The following is a 22727-nucleotide window of genomic DNA, read 5'->3' as shown; positions in this document are numbered from 1 at the left end:
TGACTTCGACGGGATTCGAACACGGAACCTTCTGATCTGGAGTCAGACGCGCAATCGTTGCGCCACGAACTCCTGGAGATATTCGAGCCGTACGGTTGAAAGATTGGGTTGTTTTTCCTTCCAGTATTCATTTTTTTAGTTACAAATATGTCTATCTTTCCTTGAATTGGCACAGTTTTACTTGAAACCAAAAAAATCCTGATCAAGTTAACAAGCCTTTTCCTTAATTGCTTGAAAAAAGTACACAAATTCTAAGGCTGGGGAATATTGACTTTGACGTGATTCGAACACGCAACCTTCAAAGAATCGAGCCATATGGTTATACCTTTGTGTTTTTCTCCTTCCAGTAACCATTTTTTTGTGTTTTAAAAAGGTTATTTTTTCCTTGAAATGAGGTACTTTCACAGGAAAAACAAATCCCCAAAAAGTTTCCAGGCCTTTTCTGAAACTTTTTAAAAAAACTACTAATTTCTAGTGTAGGTTGATACTGACCTCGACGTGATTCGAACACGCAACCTTCTGATCTGGAGTCAGACGCGCTACCGTTGCACCACGAAGTCCTGGAGAGAAGCGAGCTGTACGGTTTAAAGATCGGGTTTTTTTTTCTTCCAGTATTCATTTTTTTAGTTTTAATTGTGTCTATCTTTCCTTGAATTGACACAGTTTTACTTGAAACCAAAAAAATCCTGATCAAGTTAACAGGCCTTTTCCTTAATTTCTTGAAAAAAGGTACACAAATTCTAAGGGTGGGGAGTATTGACTCCGACGTGATTCGAACACGCAACCTTCAAAGAATCGAGCCATACGTTTATACCTTTCTGTTTTTCTCCTTCCAGCAACCATTTTCTTTTTGTGTTTTAAAAAGGTTATTTTTTCCTTGAAATGCGGTACTTTCACAGGAAAAACAAATCCCCAAAAAGTTTCCAGGCCTTTTCCTGAAACTTTTTTAAAAAACTACAAATTTCTAGAGTAGGTGGAAATTGACCTCGATGTGATTCGAACACGCAACCTTCTGATCTGGAGTCAGACGCGCAATCGTTGCGCCACGAACTCCTGGAGATATTCGAGTCGTACGGTTGAAAGATTGGGTTGTTTTTCCTTCCAGTATTCATTTTTTTAGTTTTAAATGTGCCTATCTTTCCTTGAATTGACACAGTTTTACTTGAAACCAACAAAATCCTGATCAAGTTAGCAGGCCTTTTCCTTAATTTCTTGAAAAAAAAACTACACAAATTCTAATGTTTCCGGATATTGACTTCGACGGGATTCGAACACGGAACCTTCTGATCTGGAGTCAGACGCGCAATCGTTGCGCCACGAACTCCTGGAGGTATTCGAGCCGTACGGTTGAAAGATTGGGTTGTTTTTCCTTCCATTATTCATTTTTTTAGTTACAAATATGTCTAACTTTCCTTGAATTGGCACAGTTTTACTTGAAACCAAAAAAATCCTGATCAAGTTAACAAGCCTTTTCCATAATTGCTTGAAAAAAGTACACAATTTCTAAGGCTGGCGAATATTGACCTCAACGTGATTCTAACAGGCAACCTTCTGATCATGGCTCAGACGCGCCACCTTTGCTACACGAATTCCTGCAAAGACTCGAGCCATACGGTTATATCTTTGTGTTTTTGTCCTTCCAGCAACCATTTTTTTGTGTTTTAAAAAGGTTATTTTTTCCTTGAAATGAGGTACTTTCACAGGAAAAACAAATCCCGAGAAAGTTTCCAGGCCTTCTCTGAAACTTTATAAAAAACTACTAATTTCTAGTGCAGAGCGATACTGGTCTCGACGAGATTCGAATACGCAACCTTCTAATCTGGAGTCAGACGCGCTACCGTTGCGCCACGAAGTCCTGGAGAGAAGCGAGCTGTACGGTTAAAAGATCGGGTTTTTTTTCTTCCAATATTCGTTTTTTTATTTTTAATTGTGTCTATCTTTCCTTGAATTGACACAGTTTTACTTGAAACCAAAAAAAAATCCTGATCAAGTTAACAGGTCTTTTCCTTAATTTCTTGAAAAAAGTACACAAGTTCTAAGGCTGGGGAATATTGACTTCGACGTGATTCGAACACGATACCTTCAAAGAGTCGAGCCATACGGTTATACCCTTGTGTTTTTTTTCTTCCAGCAACTATTTTTTGCGTTTTAAATTTGTTGATTTATCCTTGAAATGAGGTTTTTTTACTCGAAAAACAAATCCCGATAAAGTTTCCAGGCCTTTTCTGAAACTTTTTAAAAAAAACTACTAATTTTTAATGTAGGTGAAAATTGACCTCGACGTGATTCGAACACGCAACCTTCTGATCTGGAGTCAGCCGCGCTACCGTTGCGCCACGAAGCCCTGGAGAGAAGCGAGCTGTACGGTTAAAAGATCGGGTTTTTTTTCTTCCAATATTCGTTTTTTTATTTTTAATTGTGTCTATCTTTCCTTGAATTGACACAGTTTTACTTGAAACCAAAAAAAAATCCTGATCAAGTTAACAGGTCTTTTCCTTAATTTCTTGAAAAAAGTACACAAGTTCTAAGGCTGGGGAATATTGACTTCGACGTGATTCGAACACGATACCTTCAAAGAGTCGAGCCATACGGTTATACCCTTGTGTTTTTTTTCTTCCAGCAACTATTTTTTGCGTTTTAAATTTGTTGATTTATCCTTGAAATGAGGTTTTTTTACTCGAAAAACAAATCCCGATAAAGTTTCCAGGCCTTTTCTGAAACTTTTTAAAAAAAACTACTAATTTTTAATGTAGGTGAAAATTGACCTCGATGTGATTCGAACACGCAACCTTCTGATCTGGAGTCAGACGCGCAATCGTTGCGCCACGAACTCCTGGAGATATTCGAGTCGTACGGTTGAAAGATTGGGTTGTTTTTCCTTCCAGTATTCATTTTTTTAGTTTTAAATGTGCCTATCTTTCCTTGAATTGACACAGTTTTACTTGAAACCAACAAAATCCTGATCAAGTTAGCAGGACTTTTCCTTAATTTCTTGAAAAAAAAACTACACAAATTCTAATGTTTCCGGATATTGACTTCGACGGGATTCGAACACGGAACCTTCTGATCTGGAGTCAGACGCGCAATCGTTGCGCCACGAACTCCTGGAGGTATTCGAGCCGTACGGTTGAAAGATTGGGTTGTTTTTCCTTCCATTATTCATTTTTTTAGTTACAAATATGTCTAACTTTCCTTGAATTGGCACAGTTTTACTTGAAACCAAAAAAATTCTGATCAAGTTAACAAGCCTTTTCCATAATTGCTTGAAAAAAGTACACAATTTCTAAGGCTGGCGAATATTGACCTCAACGTGATTCTAACAGGCAACCTTCTGATCATGGCTCAGACGCGCCACCTTTGCGACACGAATTCCTGCAAAGACTCGAGCCATACGGTTATATCTTTGTGTTTTTGTCCTTCCAGCAACCATTTTTTTGTGTTTTAAAAAGGTTATTTTTTCCTTGAAATGAGGTACTTTCACAGGAAAAACAAATCCCGAGAAAGTTTCCAGGCCTTCTCTGAAACTTTATAAAAAACTACTAATTTCTAGTGCAGAGCGATACTGGTCTCGACGAGATTCGAATACGCAACCTTCTAATCTGGAGTCAGACGCGCTACCGTTGCGCCACGAAGTCCTGGAGAGAAGCGAGCTGTACGGTTAAAAGATCGGGTTTTTTTCTTCCAATATTCGTTTTTTTATTTTTAATTGTGTCTATCTTTCCTTGAATTGACACAGTTTTACTTGAAACCAAAAAAAAATCCTGATCAAGTTAACAGGTCTTTTCCTTAATTTCTTGAAAAAAGTACACAAGTTCTAAGGCTGGGGAATATTGACTTCGACGTGATTCGAACACGATACCTTCAAAGAGTCGAGCCATACGGTTATACCCTTGTGTTTTTTTTCTTCCAGCAACTATTTTTTGCGTTTTAAATTTGTTGATTTATCCTTGAAATGAGGTTTTTTTACTCGAAAAACAAATCCCGATAAAGTTTCCAGGCCTTTTCTGAAACTTTTTTAAAAAAACTACTAATTTTTAATGTAGGTGAAAATTGACATCGACGTGATTCGAACACGCAACCTTCTGATCTGGAGTCAGACGCGCTACCGTTGCGCCACGAAGCCCTGGAGAGAAGCGAGCTGTACGGTTAAAAGATCGGATTTTTTTTTCTTCCAGTATTCATTTTTTTTAGTTTTAATTGTGTCTAACTTTCCTTAAATTGACACAGTTTTACTTGAAACCAAAAAAATTCTCATCAAGTTAACAGGCCTTTTCCTTAATTTCTTGATAAAATTACACAAACTCTAAGGCTGGGGAATATTGACTTCGACGTGATTCGAACACGCAACCTTCAAAGAGTCGAGCCATACGGTTATACCCTTGTGTTTTTTTCCTTCTAGCAATCATTTTTTGTGTTTTAAATTTGTTGATTTATCCTTGAAATGAGGTTTTTTTGCTCGAAAAACAAATCCCGATAAAGTTTCCAGGCCTTTTCTAAAACTTTTTAAAAAACTACTAATTTCTAGTGTAGATTGATGACGACCTCGACGTGATTCGAACACGCAACCTTCTGATCTGGAGTCAGACGCGCTACCGTTGCGCCACGAACTCCTGGAGAGAAGCGAGCTGTACGGTTAAAAGATCGGGTTTTTTTTTCTTCCAGTATTCATTTTTTTTTTAGTTTTAATTGTGTCTATCTTTCCTTGAATTGACACAGTTTTACTTGAAACCAAAAAAATCCTGATCAAGTTAAGAGGCCTTTTCCTTAATTTTTTGAAAAAAGTACACAAAGTCTAAGGGTGGGGATATTGACTTCGACGTGATTCGAACACGATACCTTCAAAGAGTCGAGCCATACGGTTATACCCTTGTGTTTTTTTCCTTCCAGCAACCATTTTTTGTGTTTTAAATTTGTTGATTTATCCTTGAAATGAGGTTTTTTTACTCGAAAAACAAATCCCGATAAAGTTTCCAGGCCTTTTCTGAAACTTTTTAAAAAAAACTACTAATTTTTAATGTAGGTGAAAATTGACCTCGACGTGATTCGAACACGCAACCTTCTGATCTGGAGTCAGACGCGCTACCGTTGCGCCACGAAGCCCTGGAGAGAAGCGAGCTGTACGGTTAAAAGATCGGATTTTTTTTTCTTCCAGTATTCATTTTTTTTAGTTTTAATTGTGTCTAACTTTCCTTAAATTGACACAGTTTTACTTGAAACCAAAAAAATCCTCATCAAGTTAACAGTCCTTTTCCTTAATTTCTTGATAAAATTACACAAACTCTAAGGCTGGGGAATATTGACTTCGACGTGATTCGAACACGCAACCTTCAAAGAGTCGAGCCATACGGTTATACCCTTGTGTTTTTTTCCTTCTAGCAACCATTTTTTGTGTTTTAAATTTGTTGATTTATCCTTGAAATGAGGTTTTTTTACTCGAAAAACAAATCCCGATAAAGTTTCCAGGCCTTTTCTGAAACTTTTTTAAAAAAACTACTAATTTTTAATGTAGGTGAAAATTGACCTCGACGTGATTCGAACACGCAACCTTCTGATCTGGAGTCAGACGCGCTACCGTTGCGCCACGAAGCCCTGGAGAGAAGCGAGCTGTACGGTTAAAAGATCGGATTTTTTTTTCTTCCAGTATTCATTTTTTTTAGTTTTAATTGTGTCTAACTTTCCTTAAATTGACACAGTTTTACTTGAAACCAAAAAAATTCTCATCAAGTTAACAGGCCTTTTCCTTAATTTCTTGATAAAATTACACAAACTCTAAGGCTGGGGAATATTGACTTCGACGTGATTCGAACACGCAACCTTCAAAGAGTCGAGCCATACGGTTATACCCTTGTGTTTTTTTCCTTCTAGCAATCATTTTTTGTGTTTTAAATTTGTTGATTTATCCTTGAAATGAGGTTTTTTTGCTCGAAAAACAAATCCCGATAAAGTTTCCAGGCCTTTTCTAAAACTTTTTAAAAAACTACTAATTTCTAGTGTAGATTGATGACGACCTCGACGTGATTCGAACACGCAACCTTCTGATCTGGAGTCAGACGCGCTACCGTTGCGCCACGAACTCCTGGAGAGAAGCGAGCTGTACGGTTAAAAGATCGGGTTTTTTTTTCTTCCAGTATTCATTTTTTTTTTAGTTTTAATTGTGTCTATCTTTCCTTGAATTGACACAGTTTTACTTGAAACCAAAAAAATCCTGATCAAGTTAAGAGGCCTTTTCCTTAATTTTTTGAAAAAAGTACACAAAGTCTAAGGGTGGGGATATTGACTTCGACGTGATTCGAACACGATACCTTCAAAGAGTCGAGCCATACGGTTATACCCTTGTGTTTTTTTCCTTCCAGCAACCATTTTTTGTGTTTTAAATTTGTTGATTTATCCTTGAAATGAGGTTTTTTTACTCGAAAAACAAATCCCGATAAAGTTTCCAGGCCTTTTCTGAAACTTTTTAAAAAAAACTACTAATTTTTAATGTAGGTGAAAATTGACCTCGACGTGATTCGAACACGCAACCTTCTGATCTGGAGTCAGACGCGCTACCGTTGCGCCACGAAGCCCTGGAGAGAAGCGAGCTGTACGGTTAAAAGATCGGATTTTTTTTTCTTCCAGTATTCATTTTTTTTAGTTTTAATTGTGTCTAACTTTCCTTAAATTGACACAGTTTTACTTGAAACCAAAAAAATCCTCATCAAGTTAACAGGCCTTTTCCTTAATTTCTTGATAAAATTACACAAACTCTAAGGCTGGGGAATATTGACTTCGACGTGATTCGAACACGCAACCTTCAAAGAGTCGAGCCATACGGTTATACCCTTGTGTTTTTTTCCTTCTAGCAACCATTTTTTGTGTTTTAAATTTGTTGATTTATCCTTGAAATGAGGTTTTTTTACTCGAAAAACAAATCCCGATAAAGTTTCCAGGCCTTTTCTAAAACTTTTTAAAAAACTACTAATTTCTAGTGTAGATTGATGACGACCTCGACGTGATTCGAACACGCAACCTTCTGATCTGGAGTCAGACGCGCTACTGTTGCGCCACGAACTCCTGGAGAGAAGCGAGCTGTACGGTTAAAAGATCGGGTTTTTTTTTCTTCCAGTATTCATTTTTTTTTTAGTTTTAATTGTGTCTATCTTTCCTTGAACTGACACAGTTTTACTTGAAACCAAAAAAATCCTGATCAAGTTAACAGGCCTTTTCCTTAATTTTTTGAAAAAAGTACACAAAGTCTAAGGGTGGGGATATTGACTTCGACGTGATTCGAACACGATACCTTCAAAGAGTCGAGCCATACGGTTATACCCTTGTGTTTTTTTCCTTCCAGCAACCATTTTTTGTGTTTTAAATTTGTTGATTTATCCTTGAAATGAGGTTTTTTTACTCGAAAAACAAATCCCGATAAAGTTTCCTGGCCTTTTCTGAAATTTTTTAAAAAAACTACTAATTTTTAATGTAGGTGAAACTCGACGTGATTCGAACACGCAACCTTCTGATCTGGAGTCAGACGCGCTACCGTTGCGCCACGAAGCCCTGGAGAGAAGCGAGCTGTACGGTTAAAAGATCGGGTTTTTTTCTTCCAATATTCGTTTTTTTTATTTTTAATTGTGTCTATCTTTCCTTGAATTGACACAGTTTTACTTGAAACCAAAAAAAAATCCTGATCAAGTTAACAGGCTTTTTCCTTAATTTCTTGAAAAAAGTACACAAGTTCTAAGGCTTGGGAATATTGACTTCGACGTGATTCGAACACGATACCTTCAAAGAGTCGAGCCATACGGTTATACCCTTGTGTTTTTTTCCTTCCAGCAACCATTTTTTGTGTTTTAAATTTAATGATTTATCCTTGAAATGAGGTTTTTTTACTCGAAAAACAAATCCAGATAAAGTTTCCAGGCCTTTTCTAAAACTTTTTAAAAAACTACTAATTTCTAGTGTAGATTGATACCGACCTCGACGTGATTCGAACACGCAACCTTCTGATCTGGAGTCAGACGCGCTACCGTTGCGCCACGAATTCCTGGAGAGAAGCGAGCTGTACGGTTAAAAGATCGGGTTTTTTTTTTCTTCCAGTATTCATTTTTTTTAGTTTTAATTGTGTCTATCTTTCCTTGAATTGACACAGTTTTACTTGAAACCAAAAAAATCCTGATCAAGTTAACAGGCCTTTTCCTTAATTTTTTGAAAAAAGTACACAAAGTCTAAGGGTGGGGATATTGACTTCGACGTGATTCGAACACGCAACATTCAAAGAATCGAGCCATACGGTTATACCTTTGTGTTTTTTCCTTCCAGCAACCATTTTTTGTGTTTTAATTGTGTTGATTAAAATGAGGTACTTTTACTCGAAAAACAAATCCCGAGAAAATTTCCAGGCTTTTTCTGAAACTTTTTAAAAAACTATTAATTTCTAGTGTAGGTGGATACTGACCTCGACGTGATTCGAACACGCAACCTTCTGATCTGGAGTCAGACGCGCTACCGTTGCGCCACGAAGTCCTAGAGAGAAGCGAGCTGTACGGTTAAAAGATCGGGTTTTTTTTTCTTCCAGTATTCATTTTTTTTAGTTTTAATTGTGTCTATCTTTCCTTGAATTGACACAGTTTTACTTGAAACCAAAAAAATCCTGATCAAGTTAACAGGCCTTTTCCTTAATTTCTTGAAAAAAGTACACAAACTCTAAGGCTGGCGAATATTGACTTTGACGTGATTCGAACACGAAACCTTCAAAGAATCGAGCCATACGGTTAAACCCTTGTGTTTTTTTCCTTCCAGCCACCATTTTTTGTGTTTTAAATTTGTTGATTTATCCTTGAAATGAGGTAGTTATACTTGAAAAACAAAACCCGAAAAAATTTCCAGGCCTTTTCTGAAACTTTTTAAAAAACTACTAATTTCTAGTGTAGGTGGATACTGACCTCGACGTGATTCGAACACGCAACCTTCTGATCTGGAGTCAGACGCGCTACCGTTGCGCCACGAAGTCCTGGAGAAAAGCGAGCTGTACGGTTAAAAGATCGGGTTCTTTTTCTTCCAGTATTCAATTTTTTAGTTTTAATTGTGTCTATCTTTCCTTGAATTGGCACAGTTTTACTTGAAACCAAAAAAATCCTGATCAAGTTAACAGGCCTTTTCCTTAATTTCTTGAAAAAACTACACAAGTTCTAAGGCTGGGGAATATTGACTTCGACGTGATTCGAACACGATACCTTCAAAGAAGCGAGCCGTACGGTTCAAATATCGGGTTTTCTTTCCTTCCGGTATTCCTTTTTTTGAGTTACAAATATGTCTATCTTTCCTTGAATTGGCACAGTTTTAAATGAAACCAAAAAAATCCTGATCAAGTTAACAAGCCTTTTCCTTAATTGCTCGAAAAAAGTACACAAATCCTAAGGCTGGGGAATATTGACTTTGACGTGATTCGAACACGCAACCTTCAAAGAATCGAGCCATACGGTTATACCTTTGTGTTTTTCTCCTTCCAGCAACCATTTTTTTGTGTTTTAAAAAGATTATTTTTTCCTTGAAATGAGGTACTTTCACAGGAAAAACAAATCCCCAAAAAGTTTCCAGGCCTTTTCCTGAAACTTTTTACAAAACTACAAATTTCTAGAGCAGGTGCAAATTGACCTCGATGTGATTCGAACACGCAACCTTCTGATCTGGAGTCAGACGCGCAATCGTTGCGCCACGAACTCCTGGAAATATTCGAGCCGTACGGTTGAAAGATTGGGATGTTTTTCCTTCCAGTATTCATTTTTTTAGTTTTAAATGTGCCTATCTTTCCTGGAATTGACACAGTTATACTTGAAACCAACAAAATCCTGATCAAGTTAACAGACCTTTTCCTTAATTTCTTGAAAAAAGTACACAAATTCTAAGGCTTGGGAATATTGACTTCGACGTGATTCGAACACGCAACCTTCAAAGAATCGAGCCATACGGTTATACCGTTGTGTTTTTTTCATTCCAGCAACCAATTTTTGTGTTTTAAAATTGTTGATTTATCTTTTATTTTAACAAAAAACCCGAGAAAGTTTCCTGGCCTTTTCTGAAACTTTTTAAAAAACTACTAATTTCTAGTGTAGGTGAAAATTGACCTCGACGTGATTCGAACACGCAACCTTCTGATCTGGAGTCAGACGCGCTTCCGTTGCCCCACGAAGTCCTGAAGAAAATCGAGCCGTACGGTTAAAAGATCGGATTTTTTTTCCTTCCAGTATTCATTTTTTTGAGTTTTAAATGTGTCTATCTTTCCTTGAATTGACGAGGTTTTTTTTTCAACAAAAAATGTCCGATCAAGTTTCCACGCCTTTTCCCTAATTTCTTGAAAAAAATTACACAAATTCTAAGCCTGGCGAATTTTGACTTCGACGTGATTCGAACACGCAACCTTCAAAGAATCGAGCCATACGGTTATATTTTTGTGTTTTTTCCTTCCATCAACCATTTTTTGTGTTTTAAAATTGTTCATTTGTCTTTTATTTTAACAAAAAACCCGAGAAAGTTTCCAAGCCTTTTCTGAAATTTTTTAAAAAACTACTAATTTCTAGTGTAGGTGAAAATTGACCTCGACGTGATTCGAACACGCAACCTTCTGATCTGGAGTCAGACGCGCATCCGTTGCGCCACAAATTCCTGAAGAAAATCGAGCCGTACGGTTAAAAGATCGGGTTTTTTTTCCTTCCAGTATTCATTTTTTTGAGTTGTTAATGTGTCTATCTTTCCTTGAATTGACGTAGTCTTACTTGAAACAAAAAATTACCGATCAAGTTTCCAGGCTCTTTCCTTAATTTCTTGAAAAAAACTGCACGAATTCTAATGTTGGTGGATATTAACTTCGACGTGATTCGAATACGCAACCGCCTGATCTGGAGTCAGACGCGCTACCGTTGCGCTACAAAATCCTGCAAAAAAGCGAGCCGTACGGTTAAAAGATTAGTTTTTTTTCCTTCCAGTGTTCATTTTTTTGTGATTTAAATGTGTCTATCTTCCTTGAATTGACGTACTTTTACTTGAAAGAAAATCCCGATCAAGTTTCCAGGCCTTTTCCTTAATTTTTTGAAAAAAGTACACAAATTCTAAAGCTGGCGAATATTGACGTCGACGTGATTCGCACACACAACCTTCTGATATGGAGTTTGACGCGCTAACGTTGCGCCACGAAGTCCTGAAGAAAATCGAGCCGTACGGTTAAAAGATCGGATTTTTTTTCCTTCCAGTATTCATTTTTTTGAGTTTTAAATGTGTCTATCTTTCCTTGAATTGACGAGGTTTTTTTTTAAACAAAAAATGTCCGATCAAGTTTCCACGCCTTTTCCCTAATTTCTTGAAAAAAATTACACAAACTCTAAGCCTGGCGAATTTTGACTTCGACGTGATTCGAACACGCAACCTTCAAAGAATCGAGCCATACGATTATATTTTTGTGTTTTTTCCTTCCATTAACCATTTTTTGTGTTTTAAAATTGTTCATTTATCTTTTATTTTAACAAAAAACCCGAGAAAGTTTCCAAGCCTTTTCTGAAATTTTTTAAAAAACTACTAATTTCTAGTGTAGGTGAAAATTGACCTCGACGTGATTCGAACACGCAACCTTCTGATCTGGAGTCAGACGCGCATCCGTTGCGCCACGAATTCCTGAAGAAAGTCGAGCCGTACGGTTAAAAGATCGGGTTTTTTTTCCTTCCAGTATTCATTTTTTTGAGTTGTTAATGTGTCTATCTTTCCTTGAATTGACGTAGTCTTACTTGAAACAAAAAATTACCGATCAAGTTTCCAGGCTCTTTCCTTAATTTCTTGAAAAAAACTGCACGAATTCTAATGTTGGTGGATATTAACTTCGACGTGATTCGAATACGCAACCGCCTGATCTGGAGTCAGACGCGCTACCGTTGCGCTACAAAATCCTGCAAAGAAGCGAGCCGTACGGTTAAAAGATTAGTTTTTTTTCCTTCCAGTGTTCATTTTTTTTGTGATTTAAATGTGTCTATCTTCCTTGAATTGACGTACTTTTACTTGAAAAAAAATCCCGATCAAGTTTCCAGGCCTTTTCCTTAATTTTTTGAAAAAAGTACACAAATTCTAAGGCTGGCGAATATTGACGTCGACGTGATTCGCACACACAACCTTCTGATATGGAGTTTGACGCGCTAACGTTGCGCCACGAAGTCCTGAAGAAAATCGAGCCGTACGGTTAAAAGATCGTGTTTTTTTTTTGCAGTATTCATTTTTTTGAGTTTCAATTATGTCTATCTTTCCTTGAATTGACGTAGTTTTACTTGAAACAAAAAACTCCCGATCAAGTTTCCAGGATCTTTCCTTAATTTCTTGAAAAAAACTACACAATATCTAATGTTGGTGGATATTGACTTCGACGTGATTCGAACACGCAACCTTCTGATCTGGAGTGAGACGCGCTACCGTTGCGCCACGAATTCCTGGAGAGTATCGAGCCGTATAGTTAGAAATCGGGTTTTTTTTCCTTCCAGTATTCATTTTTTTGAGTTTTAAATGTGTCTATCTTTCGTTGAATTGACGAAATTTTACTTGAAACCATAAAAATCCAGATCAAGTTATCAGGCCCTTTCCTTAATTTCTTGAAAAAAGTACACAAATTCTAAGGCTGGCGAATATTGACTTCGACGTGATTCGAACACGCAACCTTCAAAGAATCGAGCCATACGGTTATACGTTTGGGTTTTTTTTTCTTCCAGCAACCATTTTTTGTGTTTTAAAATTGTTCATTTATCTTTTATTTTAACAAAAAACCCGAGAAAGTTTCCAGGCCTTTTCTGAAACTTTTTAAAAAACTACTAATTTCTAGTGTAGGTGAAAATTGAACTCGACGTGATTCGAAAACGCAACCTTCTAATCTGGAGTCAGACGCGCTTCCGTTGCGCCACGAAGTCCTGAAGAAAATCGAGCTGTACGGTTAAAATATTGTGTTTTTTTTCCTTCCAGTATTCATTTTTTTGAGTTTCAATTATGTCTATCTTTCCTTGAATTGACATAATTTTACTTGAAACAAAAAACTCCCGATCAAGTTTCCAGGATCTTTCCTTAATTTCTTGAAAAAAACTACACAAAATCTACTGTTGGTGGATATTGACTTCGACGTGATTCGAACACGCAACCTTCTGATCTGGAGTCAGTCGCGCTACCGTTGCGCCACGAATTCCTGGAGAAAATCGAGCCGTACGGTTGAAAGATCGGGTTTTTTTCCTTCCAGTATTCACTTTTTTGAGTCTTAAATGTGTCTACCTTTCCTTGAATTGACGAGGTTTTTCTTGAAACAAAGAAATCCCGATCAAGTTTCCAGGCCGTCTCCTTAATTCCTTGCAAAAAACTACACAAATTCTAAGGCTGGCGAATATTGACTTTGACGTGATTCGAACACTCAACCTTCAAAGAATTGAGCCATACGGTTATACTTTTGTGTTTTTTTCCTTCCAGCAACCATTTTTTGTGTTTTTGAAAATTGTTGATTTATCCTTGAAATGAGGTACTTTTACTTGAAAAACAAATCCCGAGAAAGTTTCCAGGCCTTTTCTAAATTTTTTTTAAAAAACTACTAATTTCTAAGGGTGATTTTGACTTCGACGTGATTCGCATCACACACAACCTTCTGATCTGGAGTCAGACGCGCTACCGTTGTGCCACGAAGTCCTGCCCTTCGTGGCACAACGGTTATAAGATCGGGTTTTTCTTCCAGCAATTTTTCTTTGTGATTCAAATGTGTCTATCTTCCTTAAATTGACGTACTTTTACTTGAAAAAAAATCCCGATCAAGTTTCCAGGCCCTTTCCTTAATGTTCCTGGAAAAATTATACAATTTCTAAGGCTGGCGAATATTGACCTCGACGTGATTCTAACAAGCAACCTTCTGATCATGGGTCAGACGCGCAACCCCACCTTTGCGATAAGAAGTCCTTCAAAAACTCGAGCCATACGGTTATACCTTTGTGTTTTTTTTCTTCCAGCAACCATTTTTTTTGTGTTTTAAAGTGTCAATTTTTAATTTTTCCTTGAACGAGGTACTTTTACTTGAAAAAAAACCAAGAGAGTTTCCAGGCCTTTTCCTGAAACTTTGGAAAAAACTACTAATTTCTAATGTAGGTGGACATTGACCTCGACGTGATTTGAACACGCAACCCTTCTGATCTGGAGTCAGACGCGGTACCGTCGCGCCACGAAGTCCTGGAAAGAATTGAGCCGTACGGTTAAAAGATCAGTTTTTTTCCTCCCAATAATCATTTTTTTGAGTTTCAATTGTGTCTATCTTTCGTTGAATTGACTTAGTTTTACTTGAAACGAAAAAAATCCCGATCAAGTTTCCAGGCCCTTCCTTTATTTCTTGGTAAAACTACACAATTTCTGAGGCTGGCAAACAATGAACTCGACGTGATTCGAACACACAACCTTCTGATTTCGAGTCAGACGAGCTACCGTTGCGCCAATAAATACTGGAGAGAATCGAGCCGTACGGTTAAAAGATCGGGTTTTTTTTTCCTTCCAGTTTTCTTTTTTTTTGAGTTTTAAATGTGTCTATATTTCCTCGATTTGACGTAGATTTAGTTGAAATCAAAAAACCTCGATCAAGTTAACAGGCCCTTTCCTTAATATCCTAGAAACATTAGACAACATCTAAGGCTGGCGAATATTGACCTCGACGTGATTCTAACAGGCAATGCTCTGATCATGGGTCAGACGCGCCACCTTTGCGACAGGAAGTCCTTTAAAGACTCGAGCCATACGGTTATACCTTTGTGTTTTTTTCCTTCCAGCAACCATTTTTTGGGTTTTAAAAGTGTTATTTTTTCGTTGAAATGAGGTACTTTCACAGGAAAAACAAATCCCCAAAAAGTTTTCAGGCCTTTTCCTGAAACTTTTCAAAAAAACTACAAATTTTTAGAGTAGGTGGAAATTGAACTCAATGTGATTCGAACACGCAACCTTCTGATCTGGAGTCAGACGCGCAATCGTTGCGCCACAAAGTCCTGGAGAGAATCGAGCCGTACGGTTGAAAGATTGGATTTTTTTCCTTCCAGTATTCATTTTTTTTAGTTTTAAATGTGCCTATCTTTCCTTGAATTGACACAGTTTTATGTTAAACCAAAAATCCTGATCAAGTTAACAGGCCTTTTCCTTAATTTCTTGAAAAAAAAACTACACAAATTCTAATGTTTCTGGATATTGACTTCGTCGGGATTTGAACACGGAACCTTCTGATCTGGAGTCCGACGCGCTACCGTTACCACACGATGTCCTGCAAACAAGCGAGCCGTACGGTTAAAATATCGGGTTTTCTTTCCTTTCGGTATTCATTTTTTTGAGTTACAAATATGTATATCTTTCCTTGAAACGACGTAGTTTTACTTGAAACCAAAAAAATCCCGATCAAATTAACAGGCCCTTTCCTTAATTTCTTGAAAAAAGTACACAATTTCTAAGGCTGGCGAATATTGACCTCAACGTGATTCTAACAGGCAACCTTCTGATCATGGGTCAGACGCGCCACCTTTGCGACACGAATTCCTGCAAAGACTCGAATGGTTTTTTTCCTTCCAGCAACCATTTTTTTGTGCTTTAAAAGGGTCAATTTTTCCTTGAAATGAGGTACTTTTACTTGAGAAACAAATCCCAAAAGAGTTTTCAGGCCTTTTCCTGAAACTTTTGAAAAAACAACTAAATTCTAGTGTAGGTGGAAATTGACCTCGACCTGATTCGAACACGCAACCTGGAGTGAGACGCGCTACCGTTGCGCCACGAAGTCCTGCTAAGAGTCGAGCAGTACGGTTAAAATATCGGGTTTTTTTTTCCTTCCAGTATTCATTTTTTTGAGTTTCAAATATGTCTATCTTTCCTTGAATTGACGTAGTTTTACTTGAAAACAAAAAAAAATCCCGATCAAATTAACAGGCCCTTTCCTTAATTTCTTGAAAAAACTACACAAATTCTAATAGTGTTGGATATTTACTTCGACGTGATTCAAACACGCAACCTTCTGATCTGGAGTCAGACGGGCTACCGTTGCGCCACGAATTCCTGCAAAGAAGCGAGCCGTACGGTTAAAAGATTGGGTTTTTTTACCTTCCAGTATTTATTTTTTTTGAGTTTCAAATGTGTCTATCTTTCCCTGACTTGACGTAGTTTTACTTGAAACCAAAAAAATCCTGATCAAGTTTCCAGGCTCTTTCCTTAAAATCTTAAAAAAAAACTACACAAATTCTAGTGTTTGTGGATATTGACTTCGACGTGATTCGAACCCGCAACCTTCTGATCTGGAGTCAGACCCGCTACCGTTGCGCAACGAAGTCTTGCAAAGAATTGAGCCGTACGGTTAAAAGATCGGGTTTTTTTACCTTTCAGTATTTATTTTTTTGAGTTTCAAATGTGTCTATCTTTCCCTGAATTGACGTAGTTTTACTTGAAACCAAAAAAATCCCGATCAAGTGTCCAGGCTCTTTCCTTAATTTCTTGAAAAAAACTACACAAATTCTAATGTTTGTGGATATTGCCTTCGACGTGATTCGAACACGCAACCTTCTGATCTGGAGTCAGACGCGCTACCGTAGTGCAACAAAATCCAGCAGCAAATCGAGCCGTACGGTTAGATGTCGGGTTTGTTCCTTCTGGCTTTCTTTTTTTTGGTGTTTCAAGGGTGTCTAATTTTCTTTGAATTGAAGTAGTTTTAGTTGAAACAAAAAAATCCCGATCAAGCTAACAGGCCCTTTCCTTAATTTCTTGAAAAAAGTACACCATTTTTAATGTGGCGGATTTTGACTTCGACGTGATTCTAACAGGCAACCTTCTGATCATGGGTCAGATGCGCCCCTTTGCGACAAGAAGTCCTTCAAAGACTCGAGCCATACGGTTATATCTTTGTGTTTTTCCTTCCAGCAACCATTTTTTTGTGCTTTAAAGTGTCAATTTTTCTTTGAATTGAGGTACTTTTACGTGAGAAACAAATCCGAGAAAGTTTCCAGGCCTTTTCCCAAAAATTTTGAAAAAACCACTACACTCTAGTGTAGGTGGAAATTGACCTCGACGTGATTTGAACACGCAACCTGGAGTCAGACGCGCTACCGTTGCGCCACGAAGTCCTGCTAAGATTCGAGCAGTACGATTAAATTATCGGGTTTTCTTTCCTTCCAGTATTCATTTTTTTGAGTTTCAAATATGTCTATCTTTCTTTGAATTGACGTAGTCCTACTTGAAACAAAAAAATCCCGATCAAGTTTCCAGGCCTTTTCCTTAATCTCTTGAAAAAACTATGCAATTTCTAATGCTGGCGAACATTGACCTCGACGAGATTCGAACACGCAACCTTCAAAGACTCGAGCCATACGGTTATGCCTTTCGGTTGTTTTCCTTCCAACAACCATTTTTTTGTGTTTTAGAAGGCGTTAATTTTTCCTTGAAATGAGGTACTTTTACTTGAAAAACAAATCCCCGGAAAGTTTCCAGGCTTTTTCTGAAACTTTTGAACGAACTACTAATTTCTAGTGTAGGTGGCAATTGACCTCGTCGTGATTCGAACACGCAACCTTCTTATCTGGAGTCAGACGCGCTACCGTTGTGCGACGAAGTTAAGCGTCGCGCCGTACCGTTGTGCGTCAAGCCGTACGGTTATAAGATCGGATTTGTTCTTTCCGGCATTCATTTTTTGTGTTTCAAGGGTGTCTATCTTTCCCTGAATTGAATAAGTTTTAGTTGAATCAAAAAATCCCGATCAAGTTTCCAGACCCTTTCTTTAACCTCTCGAAAAAACTACAAAGTTTCTAGTGTTGGTGGAAATTGACTTCGACGTGATTCGAACACGCAACCTTCTGATCTGGAGTCAGTCACTCTACCATTGCTTCACCAATTCCTGCAAATAAGCGAGCCGTAGGTTAAAAGATCGGGTTTTTTTGTAACTTCCAGTATTCATTTTTTTGAGTTTCAAATGTGTCTATCTTTCCTTGAATTGACGTAGTTTTACTTGAAACCAAAAAAAAATCCCGATCAAGTTAACAGGCCCTTTAATTAATTTCTTGAAAAAAGTAGACATTTTCTAAGGCTGGCGAATAATGACCTCGACGTGATTCTAACAGGCAACCTTCTGATCATGGGTCAGACGCGCCACCTTTGCGACAAGAAATCCTTCAACGACTCGAGCCATACGATTATACCTTTGTGTTTTTTCCTTCCAGCAACCATTTTTGTGCTTTAAAAGTGTCAATTTTTCCTTCAAATGAGGTACTTTTACTTGAGAAACAAATCCCAAAAGAGTTTCCAGACCTTTTCCTGAAACTTTTGAAAAAACAACTAAATTCTAGTGTAGGTGGAAATTGACCTCGACGTGATTCGAACACGCAACCTGGAGTCAGACGCGCTACCGTTGTCCTGCTAAGAGTCGAGCAGTACGGTTAAAATATCGGGTTTTCTTTCCTTCCAGTATTCATTTTTTTGAGTTTCAAATATGTCTATCTTTCCTTGAATTGACGTAGTTTTACTTGAAACAAAACAATCCCGATCAAGTTTCCAGGCTCTTTCCTTAATTTTATGAAAAAAACTACACAAATTCTAAGGCTGGCGAATATTGACTTCAACGTGATTCGAACACGCATTCTTCAAAGAATCGAGCCATAGGTTATACCTTTGTGTTTTTTTCCTTCCAGCAACCATTTTTTGTGTTTTAAAATTGTTGATTTTTCCATGAATTGAGTTACTTTACTTGAAAAACAAATCCCAAAAAAGTTTCCAGGCCTTTTCCTTAATCTCTTGAAAAAACTACGCAATTTCTAAGGCTGGCGAATATTGACCTCGACGTGATTTGAACACGCAACCTTCAAAGACTCGAGCCATACGGTTATGCTTTTGTGTTTTTTTTTCCTTCCAGCAACCATTTTTTTGTGTCTTAAAAATTGGTAATTTTTCGTTGAAATGAGGTACTTTTACTTGAAAAACAAATCCCCGGAAAGTTTCCAGGCTTTTTCTGAAACTTTTGAACGAACTACTAATTTCTAGTGTAGGTGGCAATTGACCTCGTCGTGATTCGAACACGCAACCTTCTTATCTGGAGTCAGACGCGCTACCGTTGTGCGACGAAGTTAAGCGTCGCGCCGTACCGTTGTGCGTCAAGCCGTACGGTTATAAGATCGGATTTGTTCTTTCCGGCATTCATTTTTTGTGTTTCAAGGGTGTCTATCTTTCCCTGAATTGAATAAGTTTTAGTTGAATCAAAAAATCCCGATCAAGTTTCCAGACCCTTTCTTTAACCTCTCGAAAAAACTACAAAGTTTCTAGTGTTGGTGGAAATTGACTTCGACGTGATTCGAACACGCAACCTTCTGATCTGGAGTCAGTCACTCTACCATTGCTTCACCAATTCCTGCAAATAAGCGAGCCGTAGGTTAAAAGATCGGGTTTTTTTGTAACTTCCAGTATTCATTTTTTTGAGTTTCAAATGTGTCTATCTTTCCTTGAATTGACGTAGTTTTACTTGAAACCAAAAAAAAATCCCGATCAAGTTAACAGGCCCTTTAATTAATTTCTTGAAAAAAGTAGACATTTTCTAAGGCTGGCGAATAATGACCTCGACGTGATTCTAACAGGCAACCTTCTGATCATGGGTCAGACGCGCCACCTTTGCGACAAGAAATCCTTCAACGACTCGAGCCATACGATTATACCTTTGTGTTTTTTCCTTCCAGCAACCATTTTTGTGCTTTAAAAGTGTCAATTTTTCCTTCAAATGAGGTACTTTTACTTGAGAAACAAATCCCAAAAGAGTTTCCAGACCTTTTCCTGAAACTTTTGAAAAAACAACTAAATTCTAGTGTAGGTGGAAATTGACCTCGACGTGATTCGAACACGCAACCTGGAGTCAGACGCGCTACCGTTGTCCTGCTAAGAGTCGAGCAGTACGGTTAAAATATCGGGTTTTCTTTCCTTCCAGTATTCATTTTTTTGAGTTTCAAATATGTCTATCTTTCCTTGAATTGACGTAGTTTTACTTGAAACAAAACAATCCCGATCAAGTTTCCAGGCTCTTTCCTTAATTTTATGAAAAAAACTACACAAATTCTAAGGCTGGCGAATATTGACTTCAACGTGATTCGAACACGCATTCTTCAAAGAATCGAGCCATAGGTTATACCTTTGTGTTTTTTTCCTTCCAGCAACCATTTTTTGTGTTTTAAAATTGTTGATTTTTCCATGAATTGAGTTACTTTACTTGAAAAACAAATCCCAAAAAAGTTTCCAGGCCTTTTCCTTAATCTCTTGAAAAAACTACGCAATTTCTAAGGCTGGCGAATATTGACCTCGACGTGATTTGAACACGCAACCTTCAAAGACTCGAGCCATACGGTTATGCTTTTGTGTTTTTTTTCCTTCCAGCAACCATTTTTTTGTGTCTTAAAAATTGGTAATTTTTCGTTGAAATGAGTTACTTTTACTTGATAAACAAATCCCAAAAGAGTTTCCAGGTCTTTTCCTGAAACTTTTGAAAAAACAACTAAATTCTAGTGTAGGTGGAAATTGACCTCGACGTAATTCGAACACGCAACCTGGAGTCAGACGCGCTACCGTTGCGCCACGGAGTCCTACAAAATTTCGAGTAGTACGGTTAAAAAATCGGGTTCTCTTTCCTTCCAGTATTCATTTGTTTGAGTTTTAACTGTGTCTATCTTTCCTTGAATTGACACAGTTTTACTTGAAACCAAAAAAATCCTGACCAAGTTAACAGGCCTTTTCTTAATTTCCTGAAAAAAGTACACAAATTCTAAGGCTGGCGAATATTGACTTTGACGTGATTCGAACACGCAACCTTCAAAGAATCGAGCCATAGGTTATACCTTTGTGTTTTTTTCCTTCCAGCAACCATTTTTTGTGTTTTAAAATTGTTGATTTTTCCATGAATTGAGTTACTTTTACTTGAAAAACAAATCCCAAAAAAGTTTCCAGGCCTTTTCCTTAATCTCTTGAAAAAACTACGCAATTTCTAAGGCTGGCGAATATTGACCTCGACGTGATTTGAACACGCAACCTTCAAAGACTCGAGCCATACGGTTATGCTTTTGTGTTTTTTTTCCTTCCAGCAACCATTTTTTTGTGTCTTAAAAATTGGTAATTTTTCGTTGAAATGAATTACTTTTACTTGATAAACAAATCCCAAAAGAGTTTCCAGGCCTTTTCCTGAAACTTTGGAAAAAATAACTCATATTGCTGGATTTTGACGTCGACGTGGTTCGATTAAGCAACCTTTAGAACTGATGTCAGACGCGCTGCTGTTGTGCCACAAAACGCTTCGAAAAACATTAAGCTGTTCGGTTAAAAGATTATGTTTTTTACAGTTTTTGTTTGCTTTTAGTGTGTCTATCTTTCCTTGAATTGACGTAGTTTTACTTGAAACAAAAAAAAATCCCGATCAAGTTTCCAGGCCCATTCGTTAATCTAGTGTTGGTGGATATTGCCTTCGACGTGATTCGAACACGCAACCTTCTGATCTGGCGTCAGACGCTCTACCGTTGCACTACGAAGTCCTGTACAGCAATGAGCCGTACCTTTGTGCGACGAAGTCCAGCAGAACATCGAGCCGTACGGTTAGAGATCGGTTTTTTTTCCTTCCAGTATTAGTTTTTTCGAGTTTCATATGTGTCTATTTTCCCTTGAATTGACCTAGTTTTACTTGAAACAAAAAAATCCCGATCAAGTTTCCAGGCCCTTTCCTTAATCTCTTGAAAAAACTACACATTTTTTAGTGTTGGAGGAAACTGACTTCGTTGTGATTCGAATATGAAACCTTCTGATCTGGCGTCAGACGCTCTACCGTTGCACTACGAAGTCCTGTACAGAAATGAGCCGTACGGTTATAAGATCGAGTTTGTTCCTTCCGGCTTTCATTTTTTTTTGTGTTTCAAGGGTGTCTAATTTTCCTTGAATTGAAGTAGTTTTAGTTGAAACAAAAAATCCCGATCAAGTTTCCAAGCCCTTTCTTTAATCTCTTGAAAAAACTACACAATTTCTAATTCTGGTGGACAGCGACTTCGACGTGATTCGCACACGCAACCTTCTGATCTTGAGTCAGACGCTCTACCGTTGCACTACAAAGTCCTCACAGAAACGACCGTACGGTTATAAGATCGGGTTTGTTCCTTCCGGCTTTCATTTTTTTGTGTTTCAAGAATGTCTATCTTTCCTTGAATTGAAGTAGTTTTAATTGAAACAAAAAATCCCGATCAAGTTTCCAGACCCTTTCTTTAATCTCTTGAAAAAACTACAAAACTTCTAGTGTTGGTAGTAATTGACTTCGACGTGATTCGAACACGCTACCTTCGATCTGGAGTCAGATGCTCTACCGTTGCACTACAACGTCCTTAGAGAAACGAGCCGTACGGTTATTAGATCGGGTTTGTTCCTTCCGGCTTTCATTTTTTTTGTGTTTCAAGGGTGTCTATCTTTCCTTGATTTGAAGTAGTTTTAATTGAAACAAACATCCCGATCAAGTTTTCAGACCCTTTAATCTCTTGAAAAACTACACATTTTTAGTGTTGGAGGAAATTGACTTAGACGTGATTCCAACATGCAACCGTCTGATCTAGAGTCAGACACTCTACCGTTGCACTACGACGTCCTGAACTGAAACGAGCCGTATGGTTATAAGATCGGGTTTGTTCCTTCCGAATTTCATTTTTTTTGTGTTTCAAGGGTGTCTATCTTTCATTGAATTGAAGAGT

General features: G+C 37.7%; 1 protein-coding gene and 19 non-coding genes across 20 annotated transcripts in view; all 20 read right to left on the bottom strand.

Annotated features, from left to right (window-relative positions):
• LOC134839060 (dynein regulatory complex subunit 5-like) overlaps window positions 1–22727 on the bottom strand; it is an 86942-nt gene that overhangs the window by 42926 nt on the left and 21289 nt on the right. The window lies entirely within an intron of this gene.
• Window positions 489–560, bottom strand: Trnaw-cca (transfer RNA tryptophan (anticodon CCA)). The gene has a single exon. It is a non-coding gene; the product is annotated as a tRNA-Trp (tRNA).
• Trnaw-cca (transfer RNA tryptophan (anticodon CCA)) lies at window positions 2273–2344 on the bottom strand. Its single transcript has one exon. It is a non-coding gene; the product is annotated as a tRNA-Trp (tRNA).
• On the bottom strand, window positions 4052–4123 carry Trnaw-cca (transfer RNA tryptophan (anticodon CCA)). The gene has a single exon. It is a non-coding gene; the product is annotated as a tRNA-Trp (tRNA).
• On the bottom strand, window positions 4539–4610 carry Trnaw-cca (transfer RNA tryptophan (anticodon CCA)). Its single transcript has one exon. It is a non-coding gene; the product is annotated as a tRNA-Trp (tRNA).
• On the bottom strand, window positions 5029–5100 carry Trnaw-cca (transfer RNA tryptophan (anticodon CCA)). The gene has a single exon. It is a non-coding gene; the product is annotated as a tRNA-Trp (tRNA).
• On the bottom strand, window positions 5518–5589 carry Trnaw-cca (transfer RNA tryptophan (anticodon CCA)). Its single transcript has one exon. It is a non-coding gene; the product is annotated as a tRNA-Trp (tRNA).
• On the bottom strand, window positions 6005–6076 carry Trnaw-cca (transfer RNA tryptophan (anticodon CCA)). The gene has a single exon. It is a non-coding gene; the product is annotated as a tRNA-Trp (tRNA).
• Window positions 6495–6566, bottom strand: Trnaw-cca (transfer RNA tryptophan (anticodon CCA)). The gene has a single exon. It is a non-coding gene; the product is annotated as a tRNA-Trp (tRNA).
• On the bottom strand, window positions 6982–7053 carry Trnaw-cca (transfer RNA tryptophan (anticodon CCA)). The gene has a single exon. It is a non-coding gene; the product is annotated as a tRNA-Trp (tRNA).
• Window positions 7464–7537, bottom strand: Trnaw-cca (transfer RNA tryptophan (anticodon CCA)). The gene has a single exon. It is a non-coding gene; the product is annotated as a tRNA-Trp (tRNA).
• On the bottom strand, window positions 7952–8023 carry Trnaw-cca (transfer RNA tryptophan (anticodon CCA)). Its single transcript has one exon. It is a non-coding gene; the product is annotated as a tRNA-Trp (tRNA).
• On the bottom strand, window positions 8431–8502 carry Trnaw-cca (transfer RNA tryptophan (anticodon CCA)). Its single transcript has one exon. It is a non-coding gene; the product is annotated as a tRNA-Trp (tRNA).
• Trnaw-cca (transfer RNA tryptophan (anticodon CCA)) lies at window positions 8918–8989 on the bottom strand. The gene has a single exon. It is a non-coding gene; the product is annotated as a tRNA-Trp (tRNA).
• On the bottom strand, window positions 10100–10171 carry Trnaw-cca (transfer RNA tryptophan (anticodon CCA)). Its single transcript has one exon. It is a non-coding gene; the product is annotated as a tRNA-Trp (tRNA).
• On the bottom strand, window positions 10570–10641 carry Trnaw-cca (transfer RNA tryptophan (anticodon CCA)). Its single transcript has one exon. It is a non-coding gene; the product is annotated as a tRNA-Trp (tRNA).
• Trnaw-cca (transfer RNA tryptophan (anticodon CCA)) lies at window positions 11572–11643 on the bottom strand. Its single transcript has one exon. It is a non-coding gene; the product is annotated as a tRNA-Trp (tRNA).
• Window positions 12372–12443, bottom strand: Trnaw-cca (transfer RNA tryptophan (anticodon CCA)). Its single transcript has one exon. It is a non-coding gene; the product is annotated as a tRNA-Trp (tRNA).
• Trnaw-cca (transfer RNA tryptophan (anticodon CCA)) lies at window positions 13112–13183 on the bottom strand. The gene has a single exon. It is a non-coding gene; the product is annotated as a tRNA-Trp (tRNA).
• Window positions 16251–16322, bottom strand: Trnaw-cca (transfer RNA tryptophan (anticodon CCA)). Its single transcript has one exon. It is a non-coding gene; the product is annotated as a tRNA-Trp (tRNA).

This window comes from Symsagittifera roscoffensis, chromosome 2 (genome assembly GCF_963678635.1).
Source record: "Symsagittifera roscoffensis chromosome 2, txSymRosc1.1, whole genome shotgun sequence".
Taxonomy (NCBI): domain Eukaryota; kingdom Metazoa; phylum Xenacoelomorpha; order Acoela; family Convolutidae; genus Symsagittifera; species Symsagittifera roscoffensis.
This window is presented reverse-complemented; position numbering and strand designations above follow the sequence as displayed.